Below are 12,136 nucleotides of genomic sequence, written 5' to 3'. Positions count from 1 at the left end.
CAATATATATATATATATATATATATATATATATATATAGAGAGAGAGAGAGAGAGAGTAGGGGTGGCAAACGGGTTAGCGGGTCGTAAATGGGTTGGGATCAAATGGGTTCGATTTTGACTAACATATAAACCTAAATTTGCCTATTTAATAAATAAGTCATAAACGTGTACCCGTTAAGAATCCGTTTAAAATATAATTTTTTTATTTTTTATTTTTTATAACATTTCATATAAAGTGACATAATTTAAAAAAAAACAATACTTTTTATTTTATTTTTTAATATCTTAACAAAAAATAAAAAATGTAGAAAATAGTTTATCTCTTTAATTGATATTTTTTAATGTAATATACATACATACATATATATATCAAATTAAATGGGTCACCCAGTGGGTGTCCAACCTAAACCCGCCTAACCCATTTATTAAACAGGTTAGGTTCGAGTTGATCCGTTTCGTAAATGGGTCGCCTTCTACTAAACTCAAACTCGATTTAAACAGGCGAGTTATGGGTTACCCACCAAGTTGTGACCTATTTTGCCAACCCTAAGAGAGAGAGAGTTTAATTAGTTACTCTCATCCTTTCTTCTTTTCACGACCTCATTTTACCCTAATGAGAAGATTAACTTGCTCATTGACTTCAAATGGAGTATTTGCTTTGAATTATCTTAAATATCATTACAAAATTTCTTTCTTAATTATATATTTTAAGTCCACAAAAACTTATAACCAAAGATTTTTCCATATGAAATTTGGAACCCAAAAATTATAGGATGTCATGTTAGTACTTGATCTCATTCCCAAACAAATGAGAGATTTAATTTATTGTGGAATCTAGTGATGTGGATCCAATTATACTTTAATAGGTCCAAATATCTTGTGAATATTGGTGATTTTAAATTTCACATGAAGAAACCATTCTTTACAAGTAATTCTCTCTTATGTCTAGATTAGGATTACAAAATTATATATGATATTTGGTATGAATATTATTTCACACACACACACACACATATAAAGTAAGGGCGGAAAAGTTTCTGTTTGGGGCAAGAAAAAAACGCAAGAGGTTCTTGCTGAGGCTAAAAGACTCATCGATGTGGATTGCTGCAAGGTGCAAGCAGACTCGACGGCAAAAGCAGATATCCAGCCCCTACGCCTTGATTCGAAGCTGCAGGTTGCAAAGGAGTTGATTGAAAAACCTGAATGCAGTACAGTTCAGGAGTTGGTAGATGACAATGAGGTAAGCCTCGGAAAGAGTGAGGTAAGGCCTGAAGACCAACTACTTGCTTCTGAAACGTTGGGTTCTGAGGATACTGTGGAGTCTTTAGGGGACTTAGATGGTGAAAAGTCTGTTCGGGATCACCTTGATAGCATCGAACAGAACCCTGTTTTTGAGGAACAGGATCCCCTTGCAGCTCCGACAAGAAAAGGGCTCACGAAAGAGGAAAGTAAGGCCCCGTGGGTCAACCTGTTTGCTGGTAATAGGAATAAGGAAAGCTGTGGGGTTGTCCCAATGTTCTTTTCTGATCGTGCTGGTGCAAAAGTTGAAGATTTTGATTTGGAAAACCCTTCAGGTCTTGGTGATAACTGCTTGGTTGGGTATTTTGCTGGGAAGTTTCCGAGAAAAGCTGCTCTTCACCAGATTGTTGGGTCATGGAATGTTCAAACAGAGGTCTCTCATCATAGTAATAGTTGGATCATATTTAAGTTTATCAATGAGAAAGACATGGGCCAAAGGGGGCTGATGGGTCTCTGAAATGAATGATTATAAACTCTCATCTACCTTTGTTTATCCTTATTTTATTAAGTATTTACCATGGTTTTAAATAAAGGCCATGACCGTTACGTAACACCGTTACGTAAAGGTTTTTTGGGTTACCGATACCGTTACACACCGCAAAATCGGTGGGAAGAAAAATCACGGCCGTAGCGGCCATTACGGACCGCGACCGTTACGTAAAGGCCGCTACAGCCGTTACGTAACCGCTACAGGACTGTTACACCAAAAAAATATTTTATTTTTTACTTTTTCTTCTCACTTTTTCTCTCTCTTTCATATAGCATTCTCAATATACCAAGTGGCAAGAGGGAGAAAAGATTATAATGAGGATGACAATGATACAAAATTTACTTTTTCTTTAAATACTCACAATAGATGCATTAATTAACAATTTCAAAATACTAACTTGTTAGGAATTTTTTTTTTTTAATAATATTAGTAATGTGATATTTATGTTCTTTATTTTTCAACTTCAACCTTCTTTCTTTTCTAGCTATTTTATATTTATATTATTCGTATGTCTTATGTGTCTAATAGATTAATGGAGTGTATAGTGTATTTTATTTTATTAATTCATTTAGCACACATAAGAATTTATCACAGATAAGAACAATGAGAAGTATAAATATGCGCACACGTAATTTTCTATCAATGATGGTTTAAAACAAATGTAAACTTGTTGCCCTTACCAAATAACTTAGTTACTCGAACTAAAGGGTCCAAAATACACTAAAACCCTTTCTAAGAATGGCCAAAAGCTTAAAACATGCAAGTACACTAATATGCACAAGGTTGTGCGTGCATAAAAAAAATTCACGGCCGTTACACCCGCTTCCTGTTATGTAACATCCGCTACTCCTGCTTCCCGTTACACTTGTTACCGTTACGTTATGCTACCCGCTACCGCGATTTAAAACCATGGTATTTACCCATTATTATCATTGTTCGGAGTTATGCAATGTTTGTTGGTCTTTATAGAAAAAATAGGTTAAAACTAAGGAGTTAGGCATACAAAAAGTTTAAGGAATATTTGGAATACACAAAACTTGAAGTCAAATGCTCAGTCAAACTCCCAAAGCATCAAATCATCAGAGAAGAGGAAGTCTTTGTTCGAAGTGACCTAGTCTTCCACTGTAGACTTCGAAGTTCATAATGAGATTGAAATGCTACAAGGGTCGACCAAGTGGTCAACCATAAGACCTTCAGGGGCAACTAAGGTGAGATAATGAAGTCTCCTAAGCCTAGAAATACCGAGAGCATCAACCAAGCGGTCGACCAAGAGACCTTGAGGAGCGACTATGTTGAGTCCCTGAGAATTCTTGAAGATCGAGATCCTGCAAGTCTTAACCATCAACTCAACGAGTAAGACCCTGAAGTGCGACTTAGTCGAAAACACTGAAGATTCGAATTCCTGATTTCTTGCGAGTCTAGACCAAGGCGCGCACAAAGGGAGCATGGGAGCGACTTGGTCGACAACGATGATCTTCTATGCAAGATATGCTGCAGACTTTCCAAAACTGTGAAACAAACTTTGTAAACCCTAGAGCCTATAAGTATTTGCTACGATCATGAGCTCTAGGTTCCTTTTTGGCCTCTCTTAGGTTAGTGAGAAACCTAAGACATCATTGAGAGCCAAGTTAGAGTAGGAGTAGATTAAATTTCAATTCCTATTTTCAGTCTGTACATGAAGTGTTCGATGGCCCGTGACAACCGGTGGCGTTTATGTGCTCTCTGTTTATATTGTACGATCATTCTCTTGTACCTTCTGGCGTTAGTGACAGACATTCTGAATACTAAAGGGATGATCTTTTTACTTTATTTCTCCCTTACTGCTTTCCATTTACTTGCTTTGATTTGTTGCTTTTTTTATGATGAAAGGCTACATATAAGGATAAGCACTACTACAATTTCAGTCAGGTACAAGTGTTGGTTGTCCGAGCCCGGGAGTATATAGTCTAGAGGGGGGTGAATAGACTCTTTTCACGGAATACGTATTTTTCTACAAAATAAAAACTCTTGGCAAGATACAAGAAATTATATCACAATATAAATATAAATCATGCACAAGATATAAAATAAAGAGTGTAAGGAAGAGAAAGAATAACATCGGTATTTTTACGTGGTTTGGCACCAAGCCTACGTCCACGCCTTAGCACCAAGCCAAGGATTCTTTAATCCACTATAATCGCTCCTTCCACAGCGAAGCAAACCTTACAAACTTGGGAACAAATCCCTACCACTCACAAAGAGCCTTTACTGATTCGGTTCACAAAGAACCTTACAACTTGGTTCACAAAGAACCTTTCACAAGAAGATGGAAGATTACAAAGAATGCCCCTTACAATGAGCAAATATGATTTACAACTCAAAGTTCACACTATTCTCTCAAGAATTGAATCAAACACAATAAGTGAGCAAGAGAGAATGAGCACATGTAATGAAGAACTAATATGCAATGTGCTAAGTTTTGTATAAAATGATGTTTTTTACTAACAATGATCAAAGACATTCAAAACCACGTTAATACAAGTCTAATAGCTTGTATTTATAGCCCAAGAACCAAAGGAGCCGTTAACTAGCCGTTGGGAGGAAGAAAAACTATTTTATTTGGTAAACTAGCCGTTTTCCGCCCGTTGGAGCGCTTCTGCCCGTTGAATTCGTCCACTAAGCCCTGCACTCGTCGACTAATTTTACACTGCACTCATCGACGAATACCCTGTATTCGTTGACGAGGTCCCTGAATCAGAAAAAGTGATCAACATGAAAGTTGTGTAATTTTGTCTTATCTTTCCAGGGACACCAAGATCGTCTCATTTTGACTTTTTTAGAAAAAGTTATGTTCAAAATACCAAAAGGTATTTAGGACTCAAGATTGCACTACGGTAGTGACGATTGTTTTGTTTTTCCTTATCAAAAAGCATTTTAATGACTTAAAACATTCTTGAACAAAAATATATGAAATATATTGAGTTTAATGAAGATTAAAACTTGTGCAAGTGAGTTTCCCCATAAATATAAGATATCTTGTTTTATGAAAACATATTTGAAAACTTGTTTCGATATCTTATATGCTTAGTATGTCCTTTATTAAATATACTTGACTTTCTTTGAACCTTTAGGACATTAAACTTGTTTTAACACAATCGGAACTAAGTATAAAAATGTTCTTAAAACTAGAATGTTAAAAACTTGTCCCTTTGAAAACATATTTGAGTTTTAAGATTCATTTGATAAACTCTTGTTTTAACTTAGAAAGCCATGAAAGGTGAGTTTGCGTTTATGTCTTTAGTGCAATCCTATAAACTCATGTGTCCTAGTATGCATGTGCCTTGCTCAACTCTTACTCAGAAATCATGCAAGAAATACACTCACAAGAGTTACAAAACGTACTACCTCACACAACCCTTATTACAAATAATTCTACAATTAAGCTTCCTTTGGTTGTGCTTGGGTCATTTCGAGTACGTGTCTATTTGATCTTTCCTTCTTAACGTCTACTCGGTCCAATCTTTGCCTTCAATCCAATAATTCATGTACGAGTACCTATAGTAAACATGATATGCAAAGATAGGAAAACACTAGGAACAACATATAGGTTAATATCATCAAAACACATTAAACAATGATGGTGTAGCCACTAAGGCTAACAAGAAGTATTTGGCTATAGATCCGCGAAGGTGCTTGTGTGATCGTTGAGATAGGGTATACTCTGGTTCCCGACCGTACTCTGGACAATTAGTGCACCCTAGCACCCTGTGCCCTCAAATGACCCTCTCCTGCTTTGGCCTGAGAATCTCAAGTTAGTACTCTTATGTATATCTGGTTGAACGTAGTCAAAGGCAAGATGTCCAGCGTCTGATTCATGTCTAAGCATCGCTTTGTAGGAGTAATGTAACGTAGATTTTGTTTTCTTTCCCATAGTTGTTAGCACACTCATTGCAAAATGCCACCTTTTTACTTTTCTTTTACACAAGGCTACAATAAACTAATTTGGAAGTGGTTTGATAAATGCACTTTAAGTCCCAATGGATTGACACCCGACTCCCCCACTTTCTACTGAACTTGGGATTAGTTAGGTTTTATAAATATTTTTTTTGGTAGTTAAGGACCCAAGCCTTGGCGAGCCTACCAAATTTTGGCGTCGTTGCCGGGGACTTAGCTAGAGTTATAAGCAAATTTCCATTTTAGAGTATTGTTGCCATGTTTTCTGATTTTGTAATGACCTCAAAATTTACATCATTTTTTTTTATGAACTACTCTGATACCTCCTGCTATGAAACTCGAGCTTCGAAAGGCACCTGGGTAAATTTGAATATAAAATCATACCTATGCAACAGAAACGTAATCCATACATCCATACACATCATACAATACCAGGAATCTGTATTTCTAAACCATAACTATATAATACATCTCTCTCCAGAAATATCTGTCCCAAAACACAAAACCATGCACAAACTTACCCTCTAATCCAGGGTAATCAAATAAACTCTCTACCCGCGAGTCTGATCTGCTCGCCCAGCTGGCTCACCTGAAAAATGTTAAAGTCATGGGGTGAGTCAATGCTCAGTAAGTGGAAATAAGCTATTACTAGTGTGTGGCAACTAAGTATCATACTGTTAAAATAACAATTGAACTGTAATAACATAGTAAATCTGTAAAGCATGTCTTTCATTTTCACAATTTAAAATATAACTGTATCATCTGTATTTTCTACTTTTCATACTACTAATATCATACTGTACTCATCAAATACTGTAAAACTGTATACATATACTTAACTGTCCTTTATCCCTGGAACTCTGTATATCATGATTTGACTCCTCATTACAGGGTTGTGCGGCCCGTAGGCGGGACTTAATATGGTCGGCCCTCCAGATAAGTCAATATACTCTACACTACCTCAACCCAACCAAACTGCACACTCTCCTAGGCACGGGACTGACTGCTACCTCATCAAAATGGCCCCCTCAATTCAGCGAACTGGGGAGCTGCATCCTCTCCGAGCACAGTTGACGATACCCACACTATCTGAGATATATGGTTGCACTCTATCTGTATTAGCAATGATACTGTTCTCTGTATACTTTATATGTATCTGTCTGTAATCATTCCTCAAAGATCCGATACTATATATATACATATATACTTTTTTACTGTTTTCATCATGTTTCCAAAATTACCATAACGCTATCTTTTGTATTGTTAATACTGTAATATTTGTATTCTATATCTGTAGCATCTTGATGTTATCTCTATATATCTGTCTGTATACTCTGTCTATATACTCTATTTGTATACTCTTAATGTTATGGTAATAGGAAACATGGCATACTATAAATACTGTATATATTGTTCTGAATAAAGCTGTAATATACTGATTTGAGTAAAATTGTTATATACTATTCTAGATAAATATTTGTGATATACTAATCTGTATAAAACTATAACATACTGATTTGAGTAAAATTGTAATATATTATCTATATCAGTGTATTTTGTATAGTATGATATACTATAAAAACTATATAAGTTTTTCATCGCATAAATATCTACTCAGGCCACACAAGCATTTAAAACTCATATTCTGTAAAACTGGGTAATAAGCTAGTATATACATACGTGTAAAATCTCTGTTAATATTATCAAAATTCCTAGCATAGCATATTTCCCTTACCTAGTTTCTGAAAAGCCCTCACTGAGCTCTGACCCTACACCCGCAGGGTTCTCCACTCAACACCCTGAAAATGACATCCCCCAGAACAAAGCATCTGTATTTTCTCACATACAACATTTCCTATAACTGCAGGGCAAGCATATTCTGAATAGAATACCTTACCCTGAGTTTGGGATGAATTTCAAACTAACTCCGCCAATGATCAGCTCCAGCAGGCTTGTAGAGAACTTCGCTAGGAGCGTCGTGGTGACTTCAGATCATCGATCCGGCGTGACACGGAGCCGGGATTCAAGAGAGAAGGTGAGAGGTGCATTTTATATATATATTTATATATATATATATATATATATATAGAGAGAGAGAGAGAGAGAGAGAGAGAGAGAGAGAGAGTTTGCGCTGAAAATTCATCCAAAAATCTAGGTTTTCACTATTTATAGAGCTAGATTCGTCAATGAGACACGTCATCTCGTCGACGAGTCCTTAAGTACTTTCATCAACGAACCCTACCTCCTTGTCAACGAAATTCAGACTGCCCAAAAACCCCTCTCGGTATCTTCTCATCAATGAGGCCTACTTATGCGCTCGTCGACAAACTCCCTGTGTTGGTCGACAAGGCCCTGTGTAAAAATCTTTCAAGTTATTATCTTCAAAGTGCTTCACGTTCGTCAACAAAGCCTGCTGCTTCCTTCTGTTTTTGTTTCCATTTTCCTCCCTCTTTATTATTTAAATACCATTATTCTTCGGGTCGTTACAGATTTGCTCTCCTTTTTATTTTAATTTTTTTTTATTTTTTACTTTTGTTTACTATTTCTGAAGTCTTTAATCTATGTGCTTCAAGTGTGTATGTTTGGTTTGCATTCTCGGGACCCTGAGATAGTTCCTATAGATCCTAATATTGAAAGATCTCGTGGGTCCTTTAGGAAACTTACTTCTAATCCATAGATTGCTAAGTTGTCTGAGCCAAAAGTCATGGCCGAACAAGACCCACCAGTTGCCACTGATCAACTCCCGAAACCCAAGCTCCCCACCTACCTATGGTGGGAGAGCAACCACTTTGGCTGCTTAGGGACTACTTTGTGCCTAATGCATACACATCGTTGTCCTACATCTGGTTCCCAGATGTTCAGGTGACACATTTTGAGATTAAGACTTCAATCATCTTGATGCTGCCCACCTTTTATGGGAACTCCACAAAAAATCCTTATTAGCATCTAAATGAGTTCTTGGGGATCTGCTCCACCATCCGAATACCTAATTTTAGTGATGACCTTCGTCTTAGGCTCTTTCGGTTCTCTCTAAAGAATAAGGCCAAGTATTGGCTAACATCCTTAAAGCCAAACTCGATGCCAACTAGGCCATCATGTAGCATGAATTCCTAAAAAAGTACTTCCCAATTGGGAAGACTAACCAGCTACAAAGGGCAATCACGAGTTTCACACAAACAGATAGGGAATTTTCTTTGAGACCTGGGAGCATTTTAGGGACCTACTCCATAAATGCCCACACCATTAGGTCCCTAAGTGGCAATTGATGTAAACCTTTTACGAAAGGGTTAGCTAAGAGAGATAGGTCCATGGTAGAGGCCTCGTGCGGAGGTACTTTCCTCACAAAGCATGAGAATGAGGCATGGGTTCTCTTCGAGAATCTTGCTGAGAATTCTCAACAGCACACTGCTTCTACTCATAGACCCCCTAACCCATCCACTTCCAAACCTAAGGGAGTCTACAAGTTGGCTAAGAGCCATGAACTAGCCCTTACCCTACACTCCATATCCAAAAAGTTAGACCAATGCTTGTCCTTAGGACCAAAATCACAGACAATGGCCGGTGCAGAGGTTTGTGCAATCTGCTCAGACCCTTTCCATACATGTTACAATTGCCTATACGCGCCTTCCTAGCCTGAGCATGTGCAGGAGAAAGTGAAAGCCACCTACAATCGGTATAATAGGCCATTAAACGACCCCTACTCTAATACCTACAACCCCGGGTGGACACAACATCCCAACTTCTCCTGGTGGCCGCAAGTTTCGGGTTTTCAATCCCAAAGAACTCCACAAGCCCCTAATGCTCCACCTCCTTGCCTATACCAAAATTTTCAAAATCATCCTGATTCATCCCCTAGATCCTCACCCTTTCCACATTTTTCTCCCCCTCAAATTAAGTATAACACATTTTAGGAGACAGTGTCGAAAGCCCTTAAAAGCAATGAGGCTAATCGTCAAATGGATCGACAACTTCTTCATTCCCACTCCCAATCCATCGCAATGTTAGAAGCCACCCTAGGGCAACTAGCTACTTCTTTGATACGAAGAGACTAAGGAAAATTTCCAAGTCAGCCCTTAGTGAACCCAAAGGGACAATACAGGGTGGAATGTGAACTAGACGCTGGCCCCTCATCATATCCTGAGCAAGCCTAGGTAGTGACGACTTTACAAAGTGGTAAGATGATAGATAATGCAACCAAGGAGCAATCGAGTGAGGGAGAGAATAGGGAAGAAAAGAGGGTAATACCCCAAGCTGATTCTTGCACCCTATCTTCCTATAGTTTAGTACATAAACCCCTTAATCCCACATCTGCCACTGGAAGGACCAAACCTCACTTCACCCCTCATAGGGCATTTCATGTCCCTCCAGTAACTCATCCTGCAGCTTCTCTTGCACCTTTTATATTTAGGAAAGAGGCCTTAACTAAGTCCATTTGGGACATGTTTAAACAAGTAAGGGTTGACAAGTCACTCTAGATGGTATCAAGCAATCGCCTATGTTCACCAAGTTCCTTAAGGACTTGTCAACACAGGAACAAGAGTCAATAGTGCATATGGATGGATTAGTTAAGCAGACTGAGCACATGGGCTCAATGATATTAGGGCACCTCGTCCCTAAGCTAAATGATCTCGGCTCACCCACTATTTCACGTGTAATTGGCGATTATGCCATTGATGGGGCTCTTTTAGATTTAAGGGCAAGTGTGAACATCCTCCTGTACTTGGCCTACCAACAACTTAAACTCAGGAACCCCGGTCATATTGTGCTTTGCTGATCAATCTCTAAAAAAACTTCGGGGTGTGGTCAAGGATGTAGTGGTCAAGGTGGAAGAGTTCCATTACCCTATTGATTTTATTATCTTAAATATGGAGTCTTCCAAGAATCTGATCCCTGTCCTTTTGGGATGACCATTCTTAGCCATGGCTAACACTTGCATTCAATGTAGGATAGGGATTATGGACATCTCCTTGGGCCACAAGCAACATAGGTTGAACATATTAAATTCTCCCCAACATCCACTTAAAGTCATCCAAGTTGTGGACGAAGATGTGATCGATAAAATTGTTGGGGAAGCGGCTCCCTCAATTATATGGAGGAACCCTTTGGATAGTGCACTTCATCTTGAGAACCACCGCTGAACTAGGGGACCCTTTTAAGCAACCTTCTGCACATCATAACTCAGTCTCCTGTCTAGTGAACAAGTTGGGGGTAAGCAAGAACGGGTGTGACAAGGAAAAGGTGGTGGACAACTTTAACCTGAAACCAAGATGAGTTCGAAATGAGCTTAAGTGCGTCTGGCTGAAGACGATAAACTTAGTGCTTTCGAGAGGCAACCCGAAGCATCTAGCTGAAGATGGTAAACTTAGCGCTTCCAATAGGCAACCCAAGAATTTTTATTTTCTTCTTGAGTCCATATGTAATAACTCAGATAATTATTGGAATTAAATAATAAAAAAAAGAGAAGGGGAAAGAATTTTAAAAGGGAATGTGGCGGGGCCTTGTCGACGAATAGGGAGCATTCGTCAACGAACTGTCTGCTTCGGCCTGTCGACAAGAATTTATCGGGAGACTATTTTCAGGGCCTAAAATTTGTCAACGAGGGCACCATCTTCTTCTACGAACCACCTTCATGGACTCTTCTACGAGGTAACGTAGCTCATCGACGTGGCCACACGGACAGCATTTTTATATATAGCCTAAAACGAATTTTTTACGAGAAATTCATTTTATAACTTTACTTTCTCTCTCTAAAATGATTTCTCTCCCTTCTCTCTATATTTCTGGCACCAATTCTCCCCGGTTCGATGATCAGAAGCTACCACGATGATCTTGGGGAGATTCTCTACAACCTAACTCAAGCGGAAATTCAATTTAAGCAGTTTAGGAATCATTCCAAAATTAGGGTAAGTAGATTTTAGGTATTTTTAGTATTACCAATATTATTTGAGGCCAGATTTTATATACTATGAGAATATACTGGTACTTTGTGGAATAAATTTGGGGTGTCATATTTTCAGGAGTTGAGGATCCTAGCAAGTATCTATTCGGGAATCCAGGTAAATTATAGGTTAAGAAATTTATGAGTAGGCAATTTTTAGGAATTATGGGTGTGTTAATTTACTAAAGAATTTGTATATGTAAATGCAGGTTTTAGGGTTGGTACACCTAGGGTGCGAGAGTTGAGTGGAGGTCAACTACCCAGTAAATAGGTAAGGGAAATATGTTATGCTAAGGATTTTAGAAAGTATATCAGAAGATTATGTATGTGTATATATATTTATATCAGCTTATTATTCAGTTTTTCCAGAATGCTATTATTATTATAATTATAGCAGGAGTTACATATTTTAGAACATGAGAATCTAACTGCTTAAATGTGTGGCATGAGTCATAATAGTTTAGTAAAGTATTA

The 12,136-nt window shown here is 38.0% G+C and overlaps 1 non-coding gene across 1 annotated transcript; it reads right to left on the bottom strand.

Annotated features, from left to right (window-relative positions):
• Nucleotides 1–8,868: 8,868 nt before the first annotated feature.
• On the bottom strand, nt 8,869–8,973 carry LOC131154661 (small nucleolar RNA R71). The gene has a single exon (XR_009136577.1). It is a non-coding gene; the product is annotated as a small nucleolar RNA R71 (small nucleolar RNA).
• Nucleotides 8,974–12,136: the final 3,163 nt, after the last annotated feature.

This window comes from Malania oleifera, chromosome 4, assembly GCF_029873635.1.
Source record: "Malania oleifera isolate guangnan ecotype guangnan chromosome 4, ASM2987363v1, whole genome shotgun sequence".
Taxonomy (NCBI): Eukaryota; Viridiplantae; Streptophyta; class Magnoliopsida; order Santalales; family Ximeniaceae; genus Malania; species Malania oleifera.
This window is presented reverse-complemented; position numbering and strand designations above follow the sequence as displayed.